The sequence below is a fragment of the Urtica dioica genome, chromosome 1 (genome assembly GCF_054948205.1).
Source record: "Urtica dioica subsp. dioica isolate 48M chromosome 1, U.dioica_male_clone48M_v1_H2, whole genome shotgun sequence".
Classification (NCBI taxonomy): Eukaryota; Viridiplantae; Streptophyta; class Magnoliopsida; order Rosales; family Urticaceae; genus Urtica; species Urtica dioica.
In genome coordinates, this window is record NC_142756.1 from 36,610,531 (window position 1) to 36,621,367 (window position 10,837).

Consider the following 10,837-nt stretch of genomic DNA (forward strand, 5'->3'; position numbering starts at 1 on the left):
GGTGGTACCTTGCATTGGCTATCTTCAGCTGGCGGATTTTCTCCTCCATTTCAAGGATGCGGTCGTCCCGACTGTCCTGAAGAGGAGGGGGCGAGGGAGTGTGGCTCTCGTCGTTGAGAGACTCCTCGTCGCCTTGCGCTCGGGAGCGCAGGAAGTATTTCTTAACCGCGGTTGCGTTTTCGGGGTTGTTCACGCCCTCAGAACGAACGGGTGGTTGACCACTCATGTCTTTCTCGAGTCGAGAAGAAAGGGGTCGAGCTGTAGAAGGGATTTCGGGATGTGTAAGTCGGGAAACCCCCTCCTTCTAGCGCCAAAATGTTGTCGCACGAAAATGAACAACGATTAAATACCTCGGGCGGTTCGATCCAAGGCCGGACCAAGTGATCGCGCCCGGGCCAAAAATGGGAGCTCGTAGACCGAGCTGCACCCTCCAAACCCTGAGGTGTGTTTTTGGGGGTGTGACCGTACCAAAGATTGGCTGCCTACGTACCCTTTAGTCGGGATCAGGTCAGAACGTAGTTCAATTTGTGTGGGGAGGCTATCTTGGGCTCGGAGGCTTTGTGAATCCAAGGCTTTAGAGTAGGACCCGGCTCGTAGCTTCTAGTGAAGACTTTAGAGGGGTCGCGTCCTCGTAGCTCGGAGTTCTAGCTCAAGGGCCAAGAAGCAGGAGGACAGTATGTACTGCAGAGCCTCGGGTCGCAGAAGAGGAGCGGGCTCCCTCTCATGGAGGGGGGTCCTTGACTTTCTGAGCCGAGGGAGGAGGAGTGCGTGTTCTTGGAATGTCACAAGAGCACGAGAGAGGTACTGTTCTTGAAGAAGTATGTATTCTTCAAAAATGCATCAATTCTCAGGGCTGAATCAGCGTGTTGTTTTTCTCCCCAAGGGGGGGGGTATTTATAATGTTTGAGGGGAGGCCTTGGGCCGGCCCCTTGAGGCCCACTGGGTGGCCGGGAGTGAGGCGCGCGAGGCCTTACGCCTAAGAGGGCGCAGGGCGCATGGGACATGTCGCCTGGACGGGCGCGGGACTCGGCCGGGCGCGGCGTGCCCGGCAGCGGGCGTGCCCAGCCGAGGTGGCAAGAACGCTCGGCCGAGGTGGCAAAGACGCTCGGTCGAGGTGGCCGAGCTGACGAAGATGCTCGGCCGAGGTGGCCGAGCTGGCGAAGGCGCTCGACCGAGGTGGCCGAGCTGACGAAGGCGCTCGGCCGAGGTGGCCGAGCCAGCGAAGGTGCTCGACCGAGGTGGCCGAGCTGGCGAATGCGCTCGACCGAGGTGGCCGAGCTGGCGAAGGCGCTCGACCGAGGTGGCCGAGGTGGCGGGGACACCCGGCTGAGGCAGCAGGGGCGCTCGGCCGTGGTGCCGAGGTGCGCGCAGGCCGGGAGGCCGGGGTGCGCGGGAGCGCGCGCGCGGGCCGGGAGGTCGGGGCGTAGGAGTGCGTGCGCGGGCCGGGAGGCCGGGGCGCAGAGTGCGCGCGAGCCAGGCGCGATAGGGCGCGCTGAGGCCCATTGGGCCAGGGGCCTCAGGGCCGGGGGAGCAGGAGTGCGCGCGCGGGCCGTGCCGGGCCGTGGGTGCGTCGGGGCGCTCGGGCCTGGTGGGCCGGGGCCCGTTGGGCTTCCGGCCGGCAAAGCCAGGCCGGCCTTGAATCGTTTTTGAATTTCCGGTGTCCCGAAAACGACCGGTAACAGTTACTTCAGTGACTTTTGGGTGCGAAAAGTCGCACACGAAAGTAATTTTTGGTGCGACTTTTAGGTGCGAAAAGTCGCACCCAAAAGTTATCCGCACTGAAAAATTGTATTTGTAGTAGTGAATCGTAGTTCACATTTATACGTATTTACTGATATTTACAGAATATTTACAATTATTGACACATACTAACAGATATTCACACATTTATTCTACGTTTTTTTAAATATTTTTGTGAGTCATTTATTTAAATTTTAATTGTGTTACATCTTTAAATTTAAAAATTAATTATTTAATTGACTTAATCTTGTTAAGAGGGGCGATTTATCAAATTCATTTAAATAGCTAATTTTGGGACGGGAATGATATCTATGGTTATTAAAATTGCTCTTGTAAATAAAAGACACTGACTATTTACCTAAGATTCACTAAACATTGGCTATTTAACAATGTCAAATGCTTAAATTGACTATTTTTTTAATTAATAGTTATTATTATTATTATATATACAAAAGAGAAAAATCATTTACTATTCAGACATGTTACTATTTAACCTAAGATGATTTGAAAAGTTTATCTTTCAAATCATATAACAATTACGATCCGTCCTGCTCATTTGTTATAATAAAAAAACATGTTATTTAATAAAATATAACAATTAGCCAAATAAACTATTGAAAGTCTAAGAATTACTAAATAGTCAACTTTTTATAATTTTTTTATAAATAATCACCTCAACTTATTTACGGCACTCAAAAATACCCAAAAACATTCTAGCCTATTTTGAGTTTTTATTTTTATTTTTTTTAGTACCGTAAATAAGTTGAAGTGACTATTTACAGAAAATTAACAAAATGTTGACTATTATAGAAAATGCTATAAGTCAAATGACTATATAGATAAAAGACCCTTAATAAAATTGTATAGTGCAATTTTCTCAAACCGGAACATTCTTGACATTATGATGGATTTTTCAAAATGCCATCCCTCAATTCTTCCAGAATAAAAGTAATTTTTAATTTTTTTTAATAAGTGCCGTTTTCTTCCATATTCTTTTTTAATGTAATTATTTTTTTACCAAAGATTTTATGCATTGTCTTTTATATATGTTTGAGAGGGCTTTTGTACTTCACAAATAATATAATTAATTCATAGTGTTAGATATGGCTGAACACAAAAATAAAAATGATTAGTACAAAAGACTTAATTCCGTTTCGCGGTTGTAATTTTTTTTTTTAATATCACAAATACTAATACTGCAGACTTTTTACCAAAAAAAAAAAAATTAATTAGATTATATATATTTGTTACATATAAGGAATTGTTTGTCATTGGGATTACATCTTAAACATGAAATAATACAATTTAAACTTTTCATGTTATTTATCATTTTCATATTAACGTTTTTTTTTATATAATATTTTTCAAAACCGCGCGCGCATATTGGTTTTTTTTTTTTTTTTTGCTAAAAGAAGTATTTTTCATTAAGTCACAATGGCTGGGAAAAAACTCCTCACAGAGAGAGGAGCGTCCTCAAGTGGCATCATCCCATTCCAGCCAGAACGAGAAGTCCAAGAACAAAGGGAGTGAGCCAGACCATTCAACTCACGAGGAGCCCAAACAAAGGAAAAACGAGGAAAAAAAGACATGGAAATTAAAATTCTAGAAAAAAACTGGAGATAGTTTCCACTGTGGATACCTTAGTCCTTTTGAAAAGGAGTCCATTAGTGGCTTGCGGTCGCCTTCGAAGACGACTTTCTGAAGAGTGAGACGACCTGCGATTCCAACTGCTGCCTGAACACCCAACATTTCGGCTTCCAGGATCGAGGAAGCCTGAACTTGACCTGCTTAGAGAGCCACAATCTTACCCGCGCTACTCCAATCGCCGCTCTACCTTCCGTGAACGCTGCTTCAGTGATGATCTTGAACCAGTCCGATGCAATGGGATTCCACACAGCCTGATGAGCAGAGGCTGCTACTGGTTGAACCTGTTCGTGCGCCACCGACTCCTCCTGGGAACGGAAGAGGGTGCCAAGCTCTCCACTGAGCCGTCGAGCCTTGCTTAAGAGCTAAGAGGCTGACGGCATTAAGAGTCCAGCTTTCGCTGATTCCGGTTCCACCACAACGTGTCCATCACAGCTCCAAAAGGGGAAAGAAGTTACTGGACTTGGGCCCTCTGCAGCTGAGGTATCAGGACTGTTCCCAACAACCAATGGAGGACTGTGCGAATATTCTGATCTTCGCGGATGTGCCCCACAAAATTCATGCCCAGGGTAAACCAAATCCCTCTGGCCATTGGGCATAGAAAAAAGAGATGGACCGAGGATTCTTCGTGGCAGATCGGGCAAGTCAACAATGTATGAGGGAAGATACGGTTGATAACCATTGCCGTTGGGAGTGCGTTAGCTGCTAGTCGCCACAAGAAGAGCTTCAACTTTCCATGAATTTTGGAGCTCCAAATGCATGTCAAGATCTCGTCTTTTGGATCGAAAGCCGCTCTATTCTGCTCCAAATACGCGCCCTTAATGGAGTGGTCACCATTCTCCGAATTCATCCAACACAACTCATCTTTCCGTGGACTCGGTACCGTTTTCACTTAGCAGATCTCAAATTCGACTCTTCCTCCACCCAAAGCGCCAATCATCCTCTATCCCAAATTCGGGTTTCCATAATCATAAGCTCGGCCACTCTGATTGACCGGGGGCACGACGCCTTCCATTCGATGACGTGGTCAGTGTAGATCCACTTTGTTGTCAATGGTGCCCACAAGAAGAGTAGTAGTCATTACTTATGTACATTTGACGTAATAAAGTCTCACAGAGACTCTTGCTTATAACTACGGAATAATTAATAAAAGTTGAAACGTTCATTCATTCTTCCTTGTCTGTTTGAAGCTTTATGATAAACTATAGTCTTTAGTCCTTAAACAAACATAACAACAAATGAAGATTCAAATATAGATTTGCATGAACAAACTCTTCATGGTTTACTTAAAATAGTGTATTCACAATCTAAGGATCAAAGGACTATTGATCTCAGTACGATTGTTAGGAGAATCTATGATGTCTGGTTATGGGGCATAGAGAGTTGGAGACTCTATAGTTCTTTTAGGTATCTTCTGAAGATACTGAATTGACCAGTGCACTTCTAGAGACAGAATAAGAACAAACCATTTAACCTCTTATGTCTCGAAGTCACTACATATGAATTGTATCATGGTTACCTCAATCCTGAAATGAGACATGTCATTTCATAGCTTACGTATTCTCCTTTGAGAAAGTCAGAGTTCGGACTCACTATGTGATTCTGAACATGGGCTATTGGTAAAGTACTAAATTATGAAGATGTCATGAGTAACTTTGTGAAGATCTCATAGATAGGGAATTCATGTACAAGATTGCTTAAATGCAATGTATATCACCTCATGCTTTGTTCCTTGGAATGTGAATAAATGAACTGGCTAGTGTCCAAATTGAGTCGTGACTCTTTTGGATGAATCAATGTGACTAGTTAACTCCTCGTCAATACATTGTTTCTAACTTATTCACAAGCGACAAAGGAGTTGAGGAAATAACAGCTAGAAGGGTAAAATGGTAATTTTGTAAATCGCATCTAGTTGATGATATTCATGAAGGGTAAACATATATAATATTCAGTGGATCCACTCATCACAATTATGTCGAACTCTTGAGTAGAAAATAAATTCATTTGAACCGAGAGATTCTCAGTGTCAACTTTTTAGTGGAGTCAGTAGGCATTAAGATAAAACTTGGAAAAGATTTGTGAACTTTTGAGTCCAAGTATACTAGCACAAGCTTTGTTCAGTTGGAATCATGAGGTCACTACCACTAGTCATTATAGTAGGAATAGTTAAACATGAAAGCTAAGTCAAAACAAGTTCAAACGTTGAACTAGACAAGTTTTACTAAAATTGTCTTAAGGGTAATTGTGTCCTTTTGGACATAGGATGGTATGAATGTCAATAAATAAGTTTTTTTGACATTGTCATATGATGAAAATGAACTTGGATCACATGGCCACACTTGAGAAATTGGGCCTTGATGATTGAATTCATTTCATGGAATTTTATATGAAAATTCTAAATGGGCTTTTCTTATGTTGTCATGAACAAATAAAGAAGCATCTAGAAGCTTGTTCTAGAAGGCCAAACCGTCCAACCCAAAGAGAGAAAGAGAGATTATTTTGTGCATTTATGTTTGAAGATACTTGCCAAAAGAAAAGAGGAAACAAATTTCCTCTAAGAGGAAAGCATATGGGCGGCCAAGAGAGAGACAAAGCAAATGAGGAAACAAATCCAAGTGCCATGATGGCTTAGGTTGGACGTGCAAGGGTAAGAAAAGATGAAACAAGGATTTGCTCATGAATATATGATATTCAATGGAAAAGAGGAAACTACATTTTCAAGGCAAAACCTCCTCCTATAAATAACCCCACATCATTCACAATTCACAAAACATAATTTTAGAGATTGAGAGCTTCTCTCTCTAGATTGTTGGCCGCCCCTCTCTCTCTCTCTAGATCTCTTCTTGTTCTTTTGTTTTGGCACCTAGGTCCTCATTAGACCTTGCATTTTTTTTAGCTCTTTGGCTCCAACACAAGTTCTTGAGTCATAGTGTTTAAAAGTGCCCACACACTAAATCCTAACCATACTGAAAAGACTCTAGTTGTAGAAACTTTCGTGGTTACTCACAGGTTCAAGAAGACTAGTGGGAGGTGAGCTGAGTGGGGAGACGGGCGTTTGAACCTTCTTAAGGCTTCTCAACGCTCAAGCTCCATTCAAGGTTGGTACCGAGTGAAAACAAAGTAATTTTAAAATTTTAAATTATACGCTCATGCACTTTGTCTAGATTTTTATATTCCCCCACTTGGTAGAAGCGATAATCTTTTCTTAAACCCTAGATCTATTCCAACACACTTGTCCCTACGGGCATCGACTCCCTCTCCTGACCCAATCACGTAGCAGGAGCCTTGAGAGATAAGGTTGCGCGTGCTCATCACATCCCTCCACGCCGGGGAGTCCAATTGCTTGAGTTCACAGTGGAGGAACGGGGCCCTCTGGTAATATTTCGCCGTGAGGCACTGGACCCAAAGGATATTAGCTCCCTGCGCAACTGCCCAACCCAACTTTCTGAGGAGAGCATGGTTTAAGTGCTCCAAGCGACGAAAACCTAGGCCGCCGTGGGTTAGAGGCTGACATAACCTGTCCCGATTCCGAAGAGCCAAGAATCTATCATTTGTGTTGTCAATGGTGCCCACAAGAAGAGTTTTAGTCTTTACTTATGTACATTTGATGTAATAAAGTCTCACAAAGACTCTTGCTTGTAATTGCTTATTTATTAATAAAAGTTGAAACGTTCATTCACTAGTACAATTGATAGCATCAGGTGCGACAAAAGTCGCACCTGAAAGCACCACAGTCGCACCTGCAAGTATCATCAGGTGCGACTTTAGATGCGACAAAGTCGCATCTGAAAGTCCGCACCTGATGATATCAGATGCGACTTGTCGCACCTGAAAGTCATAGCTATCAGGTGCGACATTTTAGGTGCGACTAGTCGCATCTGATACCTTCGCGCGAAACGTATCAGATGCGACTAGTCGCATCTGATAGTAATTCTCCGCCTAATATTTTGGCGTGTTACAGTACAATCAGATGCGACTAGTCGCATCTGATACTTTTCCTACGAAGGTATCAGATGCGACTGGTCGCATCTGATTGTCTGTAGTTTTTTTTTTTTAAATTCTGATTCTAATAGAATCAGCCTATTAATTATTTAAAAATTATAATTCAAAAAATTATTTAAAAATTAATTAAATAATTTTTTTGTTAAATGAAATAAATAATTAGAATAATTATATAAATAATTTATTAGAAATTCTAATATTAAATTCATAAAATTTGATAATTTACGTTCAATAAATTAAAAAAATTACAATCTATTCTTTTTGTTTCCCTTTTTCACTCGAAGTCTACCAATTCTGGAATGCACGGCCTCTTCTTCCGCCAGATCTTCCTCGTGCGCCTTGGCGGCCTGGTGCGCTGCCGCTCGAACGATGTCGCTGAAATTCTACCGAACCTGGCGTCTGATCAGCATTTGGCATTGAAGCGGATGGCGGCGTCTAAACATTCGGCATTGAAGCTGATGGCGGCGTCGTCCCAGGGTGTAGCATCGCGGGGGATGTCTGCATGGGAGACGGATGCTGCTGTGTGTAGGCAAAGAACTGTCGCTGAAACGCCTCCATCTGTGCTCGTTGCTCATGCCTCATCTCTTCCATTGCAGCCTGTTGTGCGGTCAACGCTGCTTGTAGCTCGCTAACCACTGGATCTGGAACGCGCTTCGATGAAGAACCTGAGGACGAGCTGTCGTCCTGAGCCTGAGCCAAGAGATACGAGGATCTCGGGATCGAGGGACCTATCCCGACATACCAATCTCGACGTTGCCCGAGAACAGTATCCATCGCGTACTGCTCCGCCTGGTCTATGTCAAACGTTTGGCCTGACTCCGCTTCTTGTCGCTGCATATCCTCGACTTGAGTCATAATTCACGCCTTCAAACATATGCTAAAAAATTTATTAAGATTATCGAAACTTGATTATTAAGTAATTAACACAAGTAACTTACAAATGCTTGTTGCGCCCAAGCTGTCGTCCAATTGCCTTGATCATCTTGATGTTTTTTCTCCCACATGTTTAACGCCGAGGCCAAAGTCCCATCTTCCCTACTCTGCAGTTCTTATGAAAATATGAGTAATGTATTTATTGCAAAAAAGTTATTACAAAATTAGAATAAACTTACGTTCAAATGTCGATGAGCCAAAAAAGAAATCGACCCTTGTGTGGACTTCGTTTTCTTGTTCTTTGAATTGTCTCTGTTGCGAGTAGACTTTTTCTGCACATATTAAATTGCGTTATAATTTGATTTCATAGAAGATAACATAATTTTTTTGAATTATACATTACCTTCCAATCGTCAGTTGCGAACTCCTCTATCACCTTCTCCCAATCGTCTTTTTGATATCCTTTTGGGATTTCTTTCTTGGCGATATTCATTTGCCCACAACATTTGCCTAAGAAAGTCCCTGATAATCTAGACTTTTGGTTGCGCCTCATTCGCTTTGCATCGCGTATGATAGTCTGGTCAATCTGATGACGATAGCAATCCGCCGGAAGCAGCTCCTCGGTCTCATCATCCTTGTACACGAAAGTGTACTCGGAATGAAGTGTGCTCAGAATATTGCCCAACATCTGGGGCGTCACTTCGTTCCAATCACGAAGTGTGACCGGGATATGGACTTTCACCAAAGCCCCGACGCGGTTGTTGAATACTCCGACCTTTTTTATTGTTTTCCTTACGTCCTGGCAGAAGGTTTGGTTGATTGGGTCATACCTAACAACTTTCGCATCGGGTACCCCAAGCGCTGCTTTTGCCGAAGTAGAGCCGGTTGTTGGTCCCCTTGTTTTCTTAGGACCTTGGGAACCCGGTGTCTCCAGCGGAGACTCATCTCCACCTGCTCCTGAACGGTGTAGCGGAGACTCATCTCCACCTGCATCTGACATCCTGTAAGATGTGAACAATATTAGTAAATAAATATTAGTTTTCTGTTTAAAAAAAACGTGGACGGCACCACGGATTTTATTATTAACAAACCTCACATATGGCGGAGGAAAACCGTGGTTACATTATATAGTAAATAAACATACAAAAAAGATATTACTCATTCATCGTCATTGTTGTCGCAGTTTTTCGGACAACGATTTAGGAGCCCAAAGTGGTTAGACCCAAGGCCGGACCAAGTGGTCTCACTCCGGCTCGAGCGTGTCGGGCTTGGTATCCCAAGCCGTCCCTTAGCTGTCTGTGGTATCTGTCTCGTCCAGGCACCTGAAAAGCAAGCAGAAAAGGTGTGAACTACAAAGGGGAAAAAGAGGGGTTGCCTCTGTTTACCTCTCCGACGCTCAACATTAGTAGGATTGAGGTGGTTTGTAGAGGGTTTAGTGTTTAGGGGTCGAGACTTGAGAGAAACGAGCGAGGTACGAGTTCGACAGCGTTTCAGTACTCAAATTCGGATTACCTGGGTCAAGGGAGAGACCCTTATATTTATAGGCGGCCAAGGGATGTTTGGGGAACCCCTTGGCCGAGCGCCGGCCTTGGAGAGCCGGCCTTGGACGAGAGCCGGCCTTGGAGAGCCGGCCTTGGCGAGCGCCGGCCTTGGAGAGCCGGCCTTGGACGAGCGCCGGCCTTGGAGAGCCAGCCTTGGCGAGCGCCGGCCTTGGAAAGCCGGACTTGGACGAGCGCCGGCCTTGGAGAGCCGGCCTTGGCGAGCGCCGGCCTTGGAGAGCCAGCCTTGGACGAGCGCCGGCCTTGGAGAGCCGGCCTTGGCGAGCGCCGGCCTTGGAGAGCCGGCCTTGGACGAGCGCCGGCCTTGGAGAGCCGGCCTTGGAGAGCCGGCCTTGGACGGGCGCCGGCCTTGGAGAGCCGGCCTTGGCGGGCGCCGGCCTTGGAGAGCCGGCCTTGGCTGAGAGTCGGCCTTGGATGAGCGCCGGCCTCAGGACGGCCGCCAGCGTGGCCGTCGTCGAGCTACCGGGCCGAGACGGACCGGTAACAGTCATCTATGCCTATAATGTTAATATCATCTTCTATATCGACATCAACATCTTCTCCCTCAAAAACAACCCATCTCTCATTTTCATCATCGTCAACAACAGTCACTAACTCAGATTCATCGGTTTCGTGTCGATGATTCAAACGCTCGATGTTTGACAACTCTATAGTCAATGGGATCGAGGCTGAGTTGGAGGGGTCAACTTCAGGAATGTCCCAAATCCCTCGATGATTGCATTCCTGGACGATTTCCCAGTCGCCGCCTTTAACAAGATCGTCGATGTAAAAAACTTGTTTGACTTGAGTCGCGAGTACGTACGGCTCATCTTTAAACCACTGTTTCGCAGTATAAGCACTCGTTTCTCCAGTAGTCTTATCGGTGTGCACTAGTCGGTTGGCATGATACTTGTCACCGTACCAAATGCATTTGAACAATACAACACTACAGTTATGCCTATAGTTCACGACCATGACGTCTTCCATTCGACCATAGTAAGTGAAATCATCCACAAGTACACATACACCGCTATTTTGAG